The 20,149-nt window shown below is 34.4% G+C and overlaps 3 pseudogenes; all 3 read right to left on the minus strand.

Moving 5' to 3' along the window:
* Positions 1-707: 707 nt before the first annotated feature.
* LOC143573800 (delta(12) fatty acid desaturase DES8.11 pseudogene) lies at positions 708-1,871 on the minus strand (annotated as a pseudogene).
* A 2,677-nt stretch (positions 1,872-4,548) lies between these two features.
* Positions 4,549-5,307, minus strand: LOC143573794 (secreted RxLR effector protein 161 pseudogene; annotated as a pseudogene).
* A 7,758-nt stretch (positions 5,308-13,065) lies between these two features.
* On the minus strand, positions 13,066-14,234 carry LOC143573804 (delta(12) fatty acid desaturase DES8.11 pseudogene; annotated as a pseudogene).
* Between the last annotated feature and the right edge of the window lie 5,915 nt (positions 14,235-20,149).

Below are 20,149 nucleotides of genomic sequence, written 5' to 3' on the forward strand. Positions count from 1 at the left end.
TTTCTATTCATACGTGTAATATGTGACAAAGATTTTAGTAATATGAATAAAAATTATTATTATTATTTTATTGTGTTGCGTGCTAATAACAATCAACATCACGTTCTGGCGTATAATCTGCCTTCGGTAGGGGTTTCAAACGTTGCCGATCACCACCGCCGCTTACCACCAATTTAATTTTATTCATTCGTCTTTAATTTCTTGCTTACTAGACAACACAAAGTAATGATCCATTTCATTCTTACAGGGTAACCAAATAAAACAATAGAAAGTTAATGATCCATTTCATTAATTTATTTATTCCATTAACTCGTCCATTCCATTTTTTTTTGTCTATTTTATTACTTTAAAATAATCAGACACAAAACTGCTTTTTCTAAGAATAAAAGCGACTTTACCTGTACGCGGTAAAAGTGAACTTATTAGTGTAAAATTTAAAATTGAACGCACATGATTATCAATATGACGGTTCAAACATTAATAAAGCAAAATCCAATAAGTAAATCTAAAATTTATAATAAATCTAAGGAACTCTTTATTCATGCTAATTTTCGATACATAAGGGATAAGTTGTTTTTTTATAAATTCGCTTTTGAAAAATAAATTTGCATAAGGACTTACAAGACACATTTTGTATGGTTCAAGTAAATTGGCCGGGGAAACATTGCTCATAGACATACACAGGCTTTTAATTTTAGAGAAAACAACGTGAACAACAAAGGAATAAAAATATCTTTTGCGGGTGATCACAACTTATGATACCAGTATACACCATCGTGCTTGCTATCTTCATCAGGCTCGATGTACATGCATTCCTTAGCCTCTCGCCACATCGCTTTGAAGATTGGAGTCCTATCAATCTTATAGTAATCACCCAAAACCGGTTTGATTGCGTCCCTAGCTTCCTTTGCATGATAATGTGGAATATATGAGATGAGGTGATGCAATACATGAGTGTGCGTTACGTCATGGAATACCCTGTTTAGAAATCCAAAATCTCTATCGATTGTCGATAACGCTCCTTTGATCCAGTTCCACTCGGTGGAGTCATAATGTGGCAAGGAGAGATGGGTGTGGTGCAAATAAGTGATCAAAACGAAGAAAGCATGCACGCCTATCACAGGAACTAGATACATGCACATCGCCCAAGTGAATCCTTTCACTGCTACAAGCTGCCGAAGAGCATAAAGAACTGCAAGAATACCAAGATCCGAGAGCAGAACTTGAATTCTTTCACGCTCGGTGAAAATGGGACTTAATGGATCAAAGTGGTTGGCAAATCTTTGGTATTTCTTCCCAGAAACGTTAGTCAACAGATACAAAGGAAACCCGAGGGTCAACCTAAATACCAAAGTGAAGACTCGGCCAGGTGGGTTGTTAAGAACTTTTGAATAAATCATAACTTTGGATTTACGTTTAGGGATGTAAACTTCGTCATTATCAAGTGAGTTTGTGTTGGCATGGTGGCTTCGATGGCTGTACTTCCAAGAGAAATAAGGGGTAAAGAGAGCCGAATGGAGGATGAATCCAACAGTGTCATCAACCCACTGGTATTCACTAAAGGCGTGGTGACCACATTCATGACCAATCACCCATAAGCCGGTCAGGATGCTAGCTTGGCAAAACCAGTAAACGGGCCATGCTAGGTAAGCTAAAGGAGTAGGGAGAAGGGGAATGTAAGTGTTTGCAAGGAAGTAAAAGACGTAGGTAACAATAAGATCGTGGACAACATAGTATGACGAACGGATGAGCGATCGCTGGAAGCAACGGGCTGGGATTGCCTTTTTCAGATCACTCAACGAGAATGGTGGATCAATCGGGACACGTTTCAGAACGTCAGATGAATCCGACATCCGGCCACCTGCTCCCATATTTCTGAAATCTGACAGCAATACAAGAGCAGAAACTCGATCAAGGAAGAAGAAGGGTCTTGAAAGACAATATGTGTTACTTTGTGTTCTTGTTCTATGTTGTTCCACATGCAAGCTTAGTATTTATGGTCACATGCGGTCAAAGCCGACGGCTCAAATAAAGATTTTAGTCCTGCATACACTTAAAATCACTCATGTTTGGAGGCTATGAAATTTCTTAGTCCTTTCGCTGGCATATCTAGTTAGTTATGTTAATAAAATAATGATATTTAAATCAAACAAGTATTTTAGTTGCTCCATGTAACAACTTGGTTTCTGTCCTTTTGTACATATCACTTGGTTGAGTCAATTAATTGAATAGGCAACTTGACGTTATTAATAGATACTCATATTAATAAAATAATAAAGAAATATAATCCGATATTGTTGTAATATCATAAATTGTCATTATCCTTAGCTAACTACAGCTAGTTTTCTTCCATATCTACGAGCACTTTTTACTAAATCTTATCACCCTCACATTAGTCCATATGCTTGATTATATTTGGGTTAATTGCCAGAGTTGTTATGTGTGATCAACTTACTCTACCATCGTCCGTTCTTATTCAAGGATGAATGCAATAAAGAGAACTAAGTACACAGTATAATACATGTAATTAATGATGTCAATGTATCTGCCAACAATGATGTGTGCAACATCAAGATTATAAGGCAGACAACAATTAAGCATAAAAAGCTTCAATCAAAATGTTGAAGATGACAAAAAAATGTTAACATGATAGAGAGTCAAGAAATCTAGGAAAGAAATAAATTTTAATAATTGTAGAAAATGTAAAGAGATAGGTAATTTGGAGAAATTAGTTAAAATAAAGAAGCAAAGTGGTTCATCTATTAAAGAATTCAAAGAACTCTTTTCAGCAGAATAAAAAATATGTGGTGCCGGAATCTCAAATGAATAGAAGGGTGAAAAAACGAAATATAAGTTCAAAAAATAATCATCATATAAACAAACATTTAGATCACTAATTTAGAATTTTATTATCTATTTTAACTAATGTTTAGACTATGGTTTATTGTTTATGTTGATCGAAATTAATGTTTCGGTTATGGTCTTTTATTTAATTAGAGTTAAGTGTAGAAATTACCTATGTGGTAAATAACGTTATGCAAGAATCAACATGTGGTTAAAGCCGGCGGCTCAAATAAAGATTTTAGTCCTGAAAATACACTCACATTTGGAGGCTATGAAATTTCTTCTTTTCGCTAGCATATCTAGTTAGTTATATGAATAAAATAATGGTATATACTTATATCAAACAAGTCCTTTTATTCTGCGATGCATCAATTTGGTTTCTGTCTTTTTGTGAGAATTGTTACTTGGGACTTGGTTGACTGGATTTGTTGTGGTTCTTGTTGGTGTGAATATGATGAGGAGGCCTAAAGGTTGGAACATCTCGTGGATAGGTTTCAGATGAAGAACTTTCGTAGCGGCCGCGAATGAGAGGGAGAAGTGGCACGCACACCGCCCCCAGCGAGAAGTGGGGGATATTGGTGAATGGCGAGAAATATTTCCCGGTCAAAAATTGTGAGGCCCACCTGATTTTATTATTTTTTTTTTATTCATATAAGCACTAAAATTGTGACACTTCTCCCTCCAATCTCTCCCCCGCCACTACACTTCTAAAATATAATCTATTTTCTTGCTGACTGGGTGTCACGTGATACACTTCTCCCCTACCACTACGCATGTGGAAATCAAACATGCTTCGTTTTTATTGGATTTGTAGTCCTATTCTTATCTTGCCAGTGGGTCCCAAGGTACATATTATATATCTTTATTATGCATGCAAATAAACTTTTCGCGTCTTTACAAGGAATTTATTTTAGGTTTTACGATTACAGATAAAAATAGGAAGTTGGCTTGGTTTAAATAGGAAAAGATTCTCACAGATAAAAGTAAGGATGGTTTAGGCATTGGTACCCTCTACTCTTTCAATAATGCTTTGTTAATTAATTGGAGGTAGAGATTCACAATGCTTTGGGTTCAAATTATAAAAGCCAAACAAAGGAATTCGCTGGCAGTCATTCTATTAAAGGATATAGGGTACTAGGGTTTGCGATCTTATAGATGAATATGCTAAGAATCTGAATGAGACCGTGTAAGGCCAAATACTAAAGTTTACCTTACCAAATACCAAGTTAGTGCAGAAAGTTTTACCGTTTAAATGTAATCGGGATTTACGGTGGGCCAAAACATAAGTGTTGTTAATCAAAGAGCTCGATGCTTATAACTGTATTTGATATATTTGTGAATGAATTTTACAATAATAGGGAAAACATATTTATAATAAATTACAAGGTCTAAATGAGGAAAATATATGAGAATAATAAGGCTGTCAATTGGTTGTAATGGCTTTAATTGTGCTCCTTGATTTTGGGCTCTAATGAATTGACCAATTCCATGAAATCTTTTTCCCTTTTTAATTATTATTTTTTCAACACTCCCCCTCAAGTTGAGTAGTAGGGTCTCAGATACTTAACTTGCTTAGACAATGGCCGAAGATTCTCCCATTAACTACTTTTGTTAGTATGTCGGCTAACTGATCTTCTGGACGATCAAATGGGAGTTCTATAATTCATGTTTCGAGCTTCTCACTAATAAAGTTTCTGTCGACTTCTACATGTTTTGTTCGATCATGCTGGACTGGATTTTCTGAGATTTGAATTGCAGCTTCATTGTGACACATAATTCTACTTCTATCTTTCGGAGGAAAGCCAATTTCTGTAAGAGCTTCCGAACCCATAGGACTTCTGTTAAACCACGTGCTATTCCTCTGAATTCAGCTTCTGCACTTGAGAGAGCAACTACCTTCTGTTTTTTACTTCTCCAAGTTACCAGGTTCCCGCCAACTAACATGAAATATCGTGATGTAGACCTTCTATTCCCTTTATATCCTGCCCAGTCAGCATTTGTATATACTTGAACATCTAAATGCCCGTTTGGTTTGAATAGAACCCCATGACTAGTTGTCCCCTTGAGATACCTAATGATTCTTAACACAGCTTCCGTGTGAGCAGCCTGAGGTTGGTGCATGAATTGACTAACAATCCCAACAGCGTAAGCTATATCAGGTCGAGTGTGTGCGCGATATATTAACTTTCCCACCAGTTATTGGTATCTTTATTTATTTGCCAATTCCGCTTCAGGTTCCATGTGCAATCTGTGGTTCACCATCATGTGGGTTTCTATTGGTTTGCAGTCCATCATACCTGTCTCTACTAGAAGATTAAGTATATACTTGCGTTGACTGATAAAGATCCCTTGTTTAGATCTTAATACTTCAATTCCCAGAAAATACTTTAATCTTCCCAGGTCTTTCATTTCGAATTCTGCAAATAGATTCCCTTTTAGTTGTTCCATTTCTTCCTTTGTCATTTCCTGTAATAATCATGTCATCAACATATACGACTAGACATGTTACAAAATTGTTTCTCCTTTTAAGGAACAACGTATGGTCTGCGTTACTTTGTTTAAAACCATAATTTTTCATTGCGAGGGTAAACCTTCCAAACCATGCCCTAGGAGATTGCTTTAACCTGTAGATGGATTTTTTTAACCGACAAACTTCTTGATTTTTATTTTCCCCTGGGAATCTGGGAAGAGCCTCCATGTATATTTCTTCTTTTAGTTCTACATAGAGTTGTTAAAAACAAATTTAGAAAAGAAAATAATACTACATAAAGTTGTTAAAAAGTTTAACAAATGTTATATACACACACACACATATATATATAAAATAATAATAATAATAAATAATAATAATAATAATAATAATAATAATAGCAGGGATCTTTCAATGACCTGAAAAACCCCACAAATGAGAAATATGGCACAGCCTATCATCCTCAAACCGATGGGTAATCCGAGCGAACGATTCAAACGCTCGAAGACAAGCTTAGATCATGTGTCATGGATTTCGGTGGAAACTGGGATTCTCATATTCACTACATTGAGTTTTCATACAATAACAGTGTTAATTCGAGTATCGGTATGGCACCATTCGAAGCACTTTATGGTCATAAATGTCTTTCCCCTATCTGTTGGAGTGAAATTGGTGAAACCCAAATCACTGTCCCGAAACTCGTTCAAGACAGTACTAATCGAATCGCTTAAATTCGACTAAAATCTCTTAGCCGCTCGTAGCTGTCAAAAGAGTTACGCTAATAATTGACGACAACCACTCGAGTTTAACATCGGCCACCGTGTACTTCTCAAGGTATCCCCTTGGAAAGGTGTGGTTCGTTTCAGCAAGAAAGGCAAACTATCTCCTCGATTTGTTGGAACTTTCAAGATTCTCAACGTGTCGGTAGTGTGGCTAATACTCTCGAGCTTCTCCAAGAACTTTCGAATATTCATCTGACGTTTCATGTTTCTAATCTAAAGAAATGTCTAACTGAGGGAAATCTCCACAAACCGCTCGATGACGTGCGCATTGATGAAATAATGCAATTTGTTGAGAAACCAGTGGAAATCACTAATTCCTTCCGGCTAATGAAGAGACTACTCCAGTCTTCCCATTCATTCCCATCCTTCTTCTCCCTAAGAATTGAACGAACCAAGTTCACCTATTCGAGAGTGAGGAAGAAAAACCAACAAGAAACTTCCCACTTTTGATGTCCTGCGATTCTGCAAGTTTAGAAACTAAGGAGAAGGACCATGGATCACAAAGACAAAGAAACCAAGCGTAGCCATATACCCTTGGTAACGGTTTTTTGGGAATCTAAGCATGACGCTGAATTCACTTGGGAGCAGGAATACCAAATGCGAACTAAGTATCCTCATATTTTTATTCGGATTCTTCTACTTAATTTGGGGACGAAATTCTCAAAAGTGGGGAACGTTGTGACCATCGTCATTATTTTATTTGTATTTGTAATTATATTCGTTAAACTAACCCGGATTTTCATTTCAATGTATTCTCGATTATCGTTCATCATTAATATATTATTCATGATGATTTAAGGTAATCGTTCGTTCTTTTTCTATTCATTTTGATTAGTTAACGAAATTCCGAGGTTTAAAGTTTTTATTAAATTTAAACAATTTGCAAACTTTGTGGGTATAAATGAAAAATATCCAAGTATTATAACTTCTTTTCCATTTTTAAACACATTTCAAAGTACATGGTCTAATTTGTAATTATATTTTAATTTTTGTTTTAAGACATCTTGAACCTTGAGGGACTAATAGTGTAAATTAATTTAAATTAATAATATATACCCAACCCCCGTCACCCTCGTTTTCCCGGTGATGAACTCCGGCGCCGAATCCAAATTCCGGCAACAATAAAACGTAACAAAGCGTGCATTATAATTCAACTAAGGCTCATACCACCTTTAGACTATAGCAGCAAACTCGTAATCAACGTCAGTAACTAGTATTAACATCGAATAATGGGTAATTAAATCCGAAAACCGCCAGATTATTATTTAAACTTCAACAACGAGCATGTAACCCTGTACGCTCCAATTGAGATTATATATAGGACCGAACACAACATCTAAACTTGCTACTACCTTCAATTCCATCTAAAAACCATTAGTAATCGCAAAATTGATCGTTCAAGTTAGAACTCCGGCCAACCTCTGTTCACCATCAAACCTTAACATTTCCAGGTAATTATTGTATGCATGTGTCTGTTCTAAAATCAACAGGCAGTGTGGTCCAGTAGTTAACTCACTTGTTTATGGTCTTAGAGACCCTGGTTCCAACCCGAGTCTGACCGTTTATGGACCTTTATTTTTTAAAATCATTTTTTTTCTTTTATCATATAACCAAAATTAAATTGTTAAAAATTATTAAAAAAATTATTTTGAATTAACTAAAATTAGTTATAAATTATTTTTATTATTTTTCATTTAAAACCCACTTTTCATATTCATTTCATGACAACCGTTAATATTATAATATTTTATTTTCCTTTTCATTAATATTTTAATACGCTAAAATAAATGTATTTGGGATAAAAATTACACCGATAAAATCCGTATTCCATAAATAATATAATTCTTATATTAGTGATAAACTATTAAATAATATGGAAATAATAATAACACGTTAAATTACCGTTAATGCTTAAAATAATATTATAATATAAAATTCCCATAGAATAATAAAATATATATTAAAATAATACATAATTCCAAAAACTAAATTATTTAATTTGTATAATTCCTTTAGTTAGTTTTTAATTTTGTATTTTTAATTATATTTCGTGAGGTTCGATCGCTTCGATTTCTTTAACGCGCTTTCAGCTTTTGTTTCTATTTCATCTTCAATTCCAAACGTGAGTTTCTCACACCCCCTTTTTAATGCTTTTACACAATTTGGGGGTAGAATGTATATCCTACCAAAACAGTTGATTAATTATTCATTTACAAACTACAATTCATATCATGGACTTGTGTGTCACATGATTACTTGCTCATACTTTACTTGCATGTGGTAGCCTCAATAAGTATGATCATACACCCCCTTTGCACTCAGGACCATTTCGTTATGAGTGGAAAAGGGTCTTATTATCCGAGTATGTTGGTTGTTACCAAATGAAAAGGACCTTGCTTTCTCGATTATTACACATGTCACATGGAATTTAATGGTTTTATTATTATATATAAACAAAACTTGTGTGAACTCATCAACTATTTGTTTAGTTGACTTGTTTTTTATATATATGCTATAGGGACAGTCATTAGAGGATGATGCATCGGAGAAGACACTAGTACTTAGGTTATATTAATTAATGTATAAGTTGTTTAAGTTTTTCTTATAATAAATGTATCGATCGTTCAAGTTAGAACTCTGGCCAACCTCCGTTCACCATCAAACCTTAACACTTCCAGGTAATTATTGTATGCATTTTAACCGTTTGTAGTAGCAAATTAAAACCTCTAACCTAATTTCTTCGTACATGGAATGGATTTACATAATTGAAAACCTAGGGTTTAAAGAATTATGAAGAACTTGTGTATTAGTTTAAGTATATTTGTTTCTGTTCTAAAATCAACAAGCAGTTTGGTGCAGTAGTTAACTCACTTGTTTGTGGTCTTAGAGACCCGGGTTCCAACCCAAGTCTGACCGTTTTGGACCTTTATTTTTTAAAATCATTTATTTATTTTTATTATATAACCAAAATTAAATTGTTAAAATTATTAAATAAAATTATTTTAAATTAACTAAAATTAGTTATAAGTTACTTTTATTATTTTTCATCTAAAACCCCACTTTTCATATTCATTTCACGACAATCGTTAATATATTATTTTATTTTCCTTTTCATTAATATTTTAATACGCTAAATTAAATGTATTTGGGATAAAAATTACACTGATAAAATCCGTATTCCATAAGTAGTATAATTCTTATATTAGTGATAAATTAATAACTAATATGGAAAAAATAATAAAACGTTAAATTACCGTTAAGGCTTCAAATAGTATTATAATATAAACTTCCCATAGAATAATAAAATATCTATTAAAATAATGCATAATTCCTAAAACTAAATTATTTAAATTGTATAATTCCTTTAGTTAGTTTTTTATTTTGAATTTTTAATTATATTTTGTGAGGTTCGATCGCTTCGATTTCTTTAACGCGCTTTTAGCTTTTGTTTCTATTTAATCTTCAATTCCAAACGTGAGTTTCTCACACCCCCTTTTTAATGCTTTTACACAATTTGGGGGTAGAATGTATATCCTACCAAAACAGTTGATTAATTATTCATTTACAAACTACAATTCATATCATGGACTTATGTGTCACATGATTACTTGCTCATACTTTACTTGCACGTGGTAACCTCAATAAGTATTATCATACGCCCTCTTTGCACTCAGGACCATTTCGTTATGAGTGAAAAAGGGCCTCATTATCCGAGTACATTACTTGTTACCAACTGAAAAGGACCTTGCTTGCTTGATTATTACACATGTCACATGGAATTGAATGGTTTTATTATTATATATAAACAAAACTTGTGTGAACTCATCAACTATTTGTTTAGTTCACTTGTATTTTATATATATGCTACAGGGTCAGTCATTAGAGGATGATGCATCGGAGAAGACAACAGTACTTAGGTTATATTAATAAATGTATAAGTTATTTAAGTTTTTCTTATAATAAATGTATTTCTTTGTTTACAAACTTGTAGACTTGACCTTTAAATTAATTAATGGTAATATTGTTACTTAATAGTGTCACATGTGTTTTGAGCAATCTGTACGTCACACTCAGGGGTTTTCGTTTAAGCCGGGGTGTTACACCAACCACCACCACTACCAACCACTCATCCACCACCACCGCCCGCCACTCCGCCAAACACCACTGCCCGCCACTCCACCAACTACCATCAACGGCTACCGCCCCCCTCCGCCACCACCCACATTGACCTCCACCATCATCACCTGCCACCGCCAATCACCATCCGTCGCCCACCACCACCCACCATGTGACATTCGTCAAAATCCGTATTCAAAAACCCAATCCGTTTTAAATTTCAATGTAATTCGGATTCTCATTTGATCAATAAAGTTTTGTATTTTATGTTATTTTGTTGTTTATCGATATATTGTCACTTATGTCACCTTACGCGCACAACTCATTTTGAGAATTTATGTTGACATAATCCTACCTTAGAAGTTTTGAATAGTTACAAATATATGTTTTAACTACAAGAAATATTTTCATAGCAGTTATATATATTTGTGAAAATTATGATGCATTACATGTTACACAAGACCTTTAAATAACATGTGTATCCATCAAATAAATATTATCATATTTTTTTTACCATCTTCTTTTATATATAATTTCTTTAAACTGTTTTAAAAGGGTTAAACCACATCCCCCTAATCAATTTGATCATTAAACCATTCTTTAAGCAACCTCGTCCATTTTGTATAAATAGGAGTCTACTCCTTCATTCACTTGACAAGTTTAAGAGAATTTTTCCTTCATTCATTTGACAGGATTTTAATAATTCAAGTCTTCTTCGTCTTATTTCTGTTTCTTTAAATTGTTGTTCATACTAGATCAAAACAATATGATTTATAATCATAATGCAATCACGTCCATGAATCCACACAATCCATACGCCATGATGTATAGGGTGTATGAGACAAATATTTCACGTGACCAGGCGGAAAGACGAGTTCCTATTTTCACGAGCTAATTTGGACTCATAAATCAAACTCCTATTAATTAGGAAATGCTCAAAGGTTCTTGTTTAAATGCCAAATCCATTAAGAACACAAGGAGATTATCGATTTCGGAAGAGTCACACTTGAAATGCTCTTACATCTTTATTTTTCTGTCTTGGGTCATTATATTTTATTCAAAGGACACAGGGATTACTAGCTATACATACTCGTAAATGTTGTATATTCATATCCTAAAAAGCACATAAATTTATTCATCAAAATCGTTTTCAAAATCGTCAAAACATTGCTATCAAAGAATGAGTCATATCTTTTTCATAACAAACTGAAAAAGTGCAACATCACATTCTATGATAAACTCCATTGAAATACTATTCTAACCATTATTTGTGCGCATTTTAACTCATTCGTATAACTTCACATTCAAAGTTTTAAAAATAATGCACAGATTCATACCCTCTTATTTGAACGGTTGTTTTGGCCTGTTTATGGTTCGAATTTGGAGAATACTTCTAAATGAAAGTTGTTCAAAGCATCTTAAATTAGTTGACTAGAAAGTGCTGTATTTTATAAATTCTGTTTGATATTTTTAAAGACTAAAACAAACCGGTGCAATTTGTTGTCCAAAATTGATTTTTTATATTCCGTCTTCATTTTCAATCATTTTACTTGTTTCATGTTATTCATTTATCCAATTGATTCAAGTTATCACTATATAGCCTAAAACACATATGTAAAATTTTATTTAGGGCTTCATCGATTGACCAAGTCGCATCGAATCCAATTAACACCTTCACTAATCGAGATGAGTTTTTCATAACCCCTTTTTACACTTTAATATTTTGGGTATAGCATGTATGCCTACAAAAACAATCTTTTTATTTTATCATTTGTTTTTCAATATGTTTCGCATATGTTATGGTGTGTTTATTACATACATGATTGTTCATGCTTTATTTGCTATATGCTATATGTTTACTTTATGTTGATGATGGTGGATACGGTTACACATTCACAAACGTGTACGGCAAACCTAGTGATATCGTGCATTTTCATATTACACACACACACACACACACACACACACACATATATATATATATATATATATATATATATATATATGAACCTTATGTAATCTCACCAACATATGTATTGACAAATTCATATGCTATAGGTTGAAGGATTGCAAGATGGGAGATTACATAGTCGACCTTTAGGAGATTTAATAATAAACGAATTTTTTGTCTGGTTTTGTTGTTTATTTCATTTCTATTCATACGTGTAATATGTGACAAAGATTTTAGTAATATGAATAAAAATTATTATTATTATGTTATTGTGTTGCGTGCTAATAAAAATCAACATCACGTTCTGGCGTATAATCTGCCTTCGGTAGGGGTTTCAAACGTTGCCGATCACCACCGCCGCTTACCACCAATTTAATTTTATTCATTCGTCTTTAATTTCTTGCTTACTAGACAACACAAAGTAATGATCCATTTCATTCTTACAGGGTAACCAAATAAAACAATAGAAAGTTAATGATCCATTTCATTAATTTATTTATTCCATTAACTCGTCCATTCCATTTTTTTTTTGTCTATTTTATTACTTTAAAATAATCAGACACAAAACTGCTTTTTCTAAGGATAAAAGCGACTTTACCTGTACGCGGTAAAAGTGAACTTATTAGTGTAAAATTTAAAATTGAACGCACATGATTATCAATATGACGGTTCAAACATTAATAAAGCAAAATCCAATAAGTAAATCTAAAATTTATAATAAATCTAAGGAACTCTTTATTCATGCTAATTTTCGATACATAAGGGATAAGTTGTTTTTTTATAAATTCGCTTTTGAAAAATAAATTTGCATAAGGACTTACAAGACACATTTTGTATGGTTCAAGTAAATTGGCCGGGGAAACATTGCTCATAGACATACACAGGCTTTTAATTTTAGAGAAAACAACGTGAACAACAAAGGAATAAAAATATCTTTTGCGGGTGATCACAACTTATGATACCAGTATACACCATCGTGCTTGCTATCTTCATCAGGCTCGATGTACATGCATTCCTTAGCCTCTCGCCACATCGCTTTGAAGATTGGAGTCCTATCAATCTTATAGTAATCACCCAAAACCGGTTTGATTGCGTCCCTAGCTTCCTTTGCATGATAATGTGGAATATATGAGATGAGGTGATGCAATACATGAGTGTGCGTTACGTCATGGAATACCCTGTTTAGAAATCCAAAATCTCTATCGATTGTCGATAACGCTCCTTTGATCCAGTTCCACTCGGTGGAGTCATAATGTGGCAAGGAGAGATGGGTGTGGTGCAAATAAGTGATCAAAACGAAGAAAGCATGCACGCCTATCACAGGAACTAGATACATACACATCGCCCAAGTGAATCCTTTCACTGCTACAAGCTGCCGAAGAGCATAAAGAACTGCAAGAATACCAAGATCCGAGAGCAGAACTTGAATTCTTTCACGCTCGGTGAAAATGGGACTTAATGGATCAAAGTGGTTGGCAAATCTTTGGTATTTCTTCCCAGAAACGTTAGTCAACAGATACAAAGGAAACCCGAGGGTCAACCTAAATACCAAAGTGAAGACTCGGCCAGGTGGGTTGTTAAGAACTTTTGAATAAATCATAACTTTGGATTTACGTTTAGGGATGTAAACTTCGTCATTATCAAGTGAGTTTGTGTTGGCATGGTGGCTTCGATGGCTGTACTTCCAAGAGAAATAAGGGGTAAAGAGAGCCGAATGGAGGATGAATCCAACAGTGTCATCAACCCACTGGTATTCACTAAAGGCGTGGTGACCACATTCATGACCAATCACCCATAAGCCGGTCAGGATGCTAGCTTGGCAAAACCAGTAAACGGGCCATGCTAGGTAAGCTAAAGGAGTAGGGAGAAGGGGAATGTAAGTGTTTGCAAGGAAGTAAAAGACGTAGGTAACAATAAGATCGTGGACAACTTAGTATGACGAACGGATGAGCGATCGCTGGAAGCAACGGGCTGGGATTGCCTTTTTCAGATCACTCAACGAGAATGGTGGATCAATCGGGACACGTTTCAGAACGTCAGATGAATCCGACATCCGGCCACCTGCTCCCATATTTCTGAAATCTGACAGCAATACAAGAGCAGAAACTCGATCAAGGAAGAAGAAGGGTCTTGAAAGACAATATGTGTTACTTTGTGTTCTTGTTCTATGTTGTTCCACATGCAAGCTTAGTATTTATGGTCACATGCGGTCAAAGCCGACGGCTCAAATAAAGATTTTAGTCCTGCATACACTTAAAATCACTCATGTTTGGAGGCTATGAAATTTCTTAGTCCTTTCGCTGGCATATCTAGTTAGTTATGTTAATAAAATAATGATATTTAAATCAAACAAGTATTTTAGTTGCTCCATGTAACAACTTGGTTTCTGTCCTTTTGTACATATCACTTGGTTGAGTCAATTAATTGAATAGGCAACTTGACGGTTATTAATAGATACTCATATTAATAAAATAATAAAGAAATATAATCCGATATTGTTGTAATATCATAAATTGTCATTATCCTTAGCTAACTACAGCTAGTTTTCTTCCATATCTACGAGCACTTTTTACTAAATCTTATCACCCTCACATTAGTCCATATGCTTGATTATATTTGGGTTAATTGCCAGAGTTGTTATGTGTGATCAACTTACTCTACCATCGTCCGTTCTTATTCAAGGATGAATGCAATAAAGAGAACTAAGTACAATGATGTCAATGTATCTGCCAACAATGATGTGTGCAACATCAAGATTATAAGGCAGACAACAATTAAGCATAAAAAGCTTCAATCATAATGTTGAAGATGACAAAAAAAATGTTAACATGATAGAGAGTCAAGAAATCTAGGAAAGAAATAAATTTTAATAATTGTAGAAAATGTAAAGAGATAGGTAATTTGGAGAAATTAGTTAAAATAAAGAAGCAAAGTGGTTCATCTATTAAAGAATTCAAAGAACTCTTTTCAGCAGAATAAAAAATATGTGGTGCCGGAATCTCAAATGAATAGAAGGGTGAAAAAACGAAATATAAGTTCAAAAAATAATCATCATATAAACAAACATTTAGATCACTAATTTAGAATTTTATTATCTATTTTAACTAATGTTTAGACTATGGTTTATTGTTTATGTTGATCGAAATTAATGTTTCGGTTATGGTCTTTTATTTAATTAGAGTTAAGTGTAGAAATTACCTATGTGGTAAATAACGTTATGCAAGAATCAACATGTGGTTAAAGCCGGCGGCTCAAATAAAGATTTTAGTCCTGAAAATACACTCACATTTGGAGGCTACGAAATTTCTTCTTTTCGCTAGCATATCTAGTTAGTTATATGAATAAAATAATGGTATATACTTATATCAAACAAGTCCTTTTATTCTGCGATGCATCAATTTGGTTTCTGTCTTTTTGTGAGAATTGTTACTTGGGACTTGGTTGACTGGATTTGTTGTGGTTCTTGTTGGTGTGAATATGATGAGGAGGCCTAAAGGTTGGAACATCTCGTGGATAGGTTTCAGATGAAGAACTTTCGTAGTGGCCGCGAATGAGAGGGAGAAGTGGCACGCACACCGCCCCCAGCGAGAAGTGGGGGATATTGGTGAATGGCGAGAAATATTTCCCGGTCAAAAATTGTGAGGCCCACCTGATTTTATTATTTTTTTTTATTCATATAAGCACTAAAATTGTGACACTTCTCCCTCCAATCTCTCCCCCGCCACTACACTTCTAAAATATAATCTATTTTCTTGCTGACTGGGTGTCACGTGATACACTTCTCCCCTACCACTACGCATGTGGAAATCAAACATGCTTCGTTTTTATTGGATTTGTAGTCCTATTCTTATCTTGCCAGTGGGTCCCAAGGTACATATTATATATCTTTATTATGCATGCAAATAAACTTTTCGCGTCTTTACAAGGAATTTATTTTAGGTTTTACGATTACAGATAAAAATAGGAAGTTGGCTTGGTTTAAATAGGAAAAGATTCTCACAGATAAAAGTAAGGATGGTTTAGGCATTGGTACCCTCTACTCTTTCAATAATGCTTTGTTAATTAATTGGAGGTGGAGATTCACAATGCTTTGGGTTCAAATTATAAAAGCCAAACAAAGGAATTCGCTGGCAGTCGTTCTATTAAAGGATATAGGGTACTAGGGTTTGCGATCTTATAGATGAATATGCTAAGAATCTGAATGAGACCGTGTAAGGCCAAATACTAAAGTTTACCTTACCAAATACCAAGTTAGTGCAGAAAGTTTTACCGTTTAAATGTAATCGGGATTTACGGTGGGCCAAAACATAAGTGTTGTTAATCAAAGAGCTCGATGCTTATAACTGTATTTGATATATTTGTGAATGAATTTTACAATAATAGGGAAAACATATTTATAATAAATTACAAGGTCTAAATGAGGAAAATATATGAGAATAATAAGGCTGTCAATTGGTTGTAATGGCTTTAATTGTGCTCCTTGATTTTGGGCTCTAATGAATTGACCAATTCCATGAAATCTTTTTCCCTTTTTAATTATTATTTTTTCAACACTCCCCCTCAAGTTGAGTAGTAGGGTCTCAGATACTTAACTTGCTTAGACAATGGCCGAAGATTCTCCCATTAACTACTTTTGTTAGTATGTCGGCTAACTGATCTTCTGGACGATCAAATGGGAGTTCTATAATTCATGTTTCGAGCTTCTCACTAATAAAGTTTCTGTCGACTTCTACATGTTTTGTTCGATCATGCTGGACTGGATTTTCTGAGATTTGAATTGCAGCTTCATTGTGACACATAATTCTACTTCTATCTTTCGGAGGAAAGCCAATTTCTGTTAAGAGCTTCCGAACCCATAGGACTTCTGTTAAACCACGTGCTATTCCTCTGAATTCAGCTTCTGCACTTGAGAGAGCAACTACCTTCTGTTTTTTACTTCTCCAAGTTACCAGGTTCCCGCCAACTAACATGAAATATCGTGATGTAGACCTTCTATTCCCTTTATATCCTGCCCAGTCAGCATTTGTATATACTTGAACATCTAAATGCCCGTTTGGTTTGAATAGAACCCCATGACTAGTTGTCCCCTTGAGATACCTAATGATTCTTAACACAGCTTCCGTGTGAGCAGCCTGAGGTTGGTGCATGAATTGACTAACAATCCCAACAGCGTAAGCTATATCAGGTCGAGTGTGTGCGCGATATATTAACTTTCCCACCAGTTATTGGTATCTTTATTTATTTGCCAATTCCGCTTCAGGTTCCATGTGCAATCTGTGGTTCACCATCATGTGGGTTTCTATTGGTTTGCAGTCCATCATACCTGTCTCTACTAGAAGATTAAGTATATACTTGCGTTGACTGATAAAGATCCCTTGTTTAGATCTTAATACTTCAATTCCCAGAAAATACTTTAATCTTCCCAGGTCTTTCATTTCGAATTCTGCAAATAGATTCCCTTTTAGTTGTTCCATTTCTTCCTTTGTCATTTCCTGTAATAATCATGTCATCAACATATACGACTAGACATGTTACAAAATTGTTTCTCCTTTTAAAGAACAACGTATGGTCTGCGTTACTTTGTTTAAAACCATAATTTTTCATTGCGAGGGTAAACCTTCCAAACCATGCCCTAGGAGATTGCTTTAACCTGTAGATGGATTTTTTTAACCGACAAACTTCTTGATTTTTATTTTCCCCTGGGAATCTGGGAAGAGCCTCCATGTATATTTCTTCTTTTAGTTCTACATAGAGTTGTTAAAAACAAATTTAGAAAAGAAAATAATACTACATAAAGTTGTTAAAAATTTTAACAAATGTTATATACACACACACACACATATATATATAAAATAATAATAATAATAAATAATAATAATAATAATAATAATAGCAGGGATCTTTCAATGACCTGAAAAACCCCACAAATGAGAAATATGGCACAGCCTATCATCCTCAAACCGATGGGTAATCCGAGCGAACGATTCAAACGCTCGAAGACAAGCTTAGATCATGTGTATTGGATTTCGGTGGAAACTGGGATTCTCATATTCACTTGATTGAGTTTTCATACAATAACAGTGTTACTTCGAGTATCGGTATGGCACCATTCGAAGCACTTTATGGTCATAAATGTCGTTCCCCTATCTGTTGGAGTGAAATTGGTGAAACCCAAATCACTGTCCCGAAACTCGTTCAAGACAGTACTAATCGAATCGCTTAAATTCGACTAAAATCTCTTAGCCGCTCGTAGCTGTCAAAAGAGTTACGCTAATAATTGACGACAACCACTCGAGTTTAACATCGGCCACCGTGTACTTCTCAAGGTATCCCCTTGGAAAGGTGTGGTTCGTTTCAGCAAGAAAGGAAAACTATCTCCTCGATTTGTTGGAACTTTCAAGATTCTCAACGTGTCGGTAGTGTGGCTAATACTCTCGAGCTTCTCCAAGAACTTTCGAATATTCATCTGACGTTTCATGTTTCTAATCTAAAGAAATGTCTAACTGAGGGAAATCTCCACAAACCGCTCGATGACGTGCGCATTGATGAAATAATGCAATTTGTTGAGAAACCAGTGGAAATCACTAATTCCTTCCGGCTAATGAAGAGACTACTCCAGTCTTCCCATTCATTCCCATCCTTCTTCTCCCTAAGAATTGAACGAACCAAGTTCACCTATTCGAGAGTGAGGAAGAAAAACCAACAAGAAACTTCCCACTTTTGATGTCCTACGATTCTGCAAGTTTAGAAACTAAGGAGAAGGACCATGGATCACAAAGACAAAGAAACCAAGCGTAGCCATATACCCTTGGTAACGGTTTTTTGGGAATCTAAGCATGACGCTGAATTCACTTGGGAGCAGGAAGACCAAATGCGAACTAAGTATCCTCATATTTTTATTCGGATTCTTCTACTTAATTTGGGGACGAAATTCTCAAAAGTGGGGAACGTTGTGACCATCGTCATTATTTTATTTGTATTTGTAATTATATTCGTTAAACTAACCCGGTTTTTCATTTCAATGTATTCTCGATTATCGTTCATCACTAATATATTATTCATGATGATTTAAGGTAATCGTTCGTTCTTTTTCTATTCATTTTGATTAGTTAACGAAATTCCGAGGTTTAAAGTTTTTATTAAATTTAAACAATTTGCAAACTTTGTGGGTATAAATGAAAAATATCCAAGTATTATAACTTCTTTTCCATTTTTAAACACATTTCAAAGTACATGGTCTAATTTGTAATTATATTTTAATTTTTGTTTTAAGACATCTTGAACCTTGAGGGACTAATAGTGTAAATTAATTTAAATTAATAATATATACCCAACCCCCGTCACCCTCGTTTTCCCGGTGATGAACTCCGGCGCCGAATCCAAATTCCGGCAACAATAAAACGTAACAAAGCGTGCATTATAATTCAACTAAGGCTCGTACCACCTTTAGACTATAGCAGCAAACTCGTAATCAACGTCAGTAACTAGTATTAACATCGAATAATGGGTAATTAAATCCGAAAACCGCCAGATTATTATTTAAACTTCAACAACGAGCATGTAACCCTGTACGCTCCAATTGAGATTATATATAGGACCGAACACAACATCTAAACTTGCTACTACCTTCAATTCCATCTAAAAACCATCAGTAATCGCAAAATTGATCGTTCAAGTTAGAACTCCGGCCAACTTCTGTTCACCATCAACCCTTAACATTTCCAGGTAATTATTGTATGCATGTGTCTGTTCTAAAATCAACAGGCAGTGTGGTCCAGTAGTTAACTCACTTGTTTGTGGTCTTAAAGACCCTGGTTCCAACCTGAGTCTGACCGTTTATGGACCTTTATTTTTTAAAATCATTTTTTTTCTTTTATTATATAACCAAAATTAAATTGTTAAAAATTATTAAAAAAATTATTTTGAATTAACTAAAATTAGTTATAAATTATTTTTATTATTTTTCATTTAAAACCCACTTTTCAT

The sequence above is a fragment of the Bidens hawaiensis genome, unplaced genomic scaffold (genome assembly GCF_021521415.1).
Source record: "Bidens hawaiensis isolate Kalapana, Puna unplaced genomic scaffold, B.hawaiensis_p1.1 tig00026646_1, whole genome shotgun sequence".
Classification (NCBI taxonomy): domain Eukaryota; kingdom Viridiplantae; phylum Streptophyta; class Magnoliopsida; order Asterales; family Asteraceae; genus Bidens; species Bidens hawaiensis.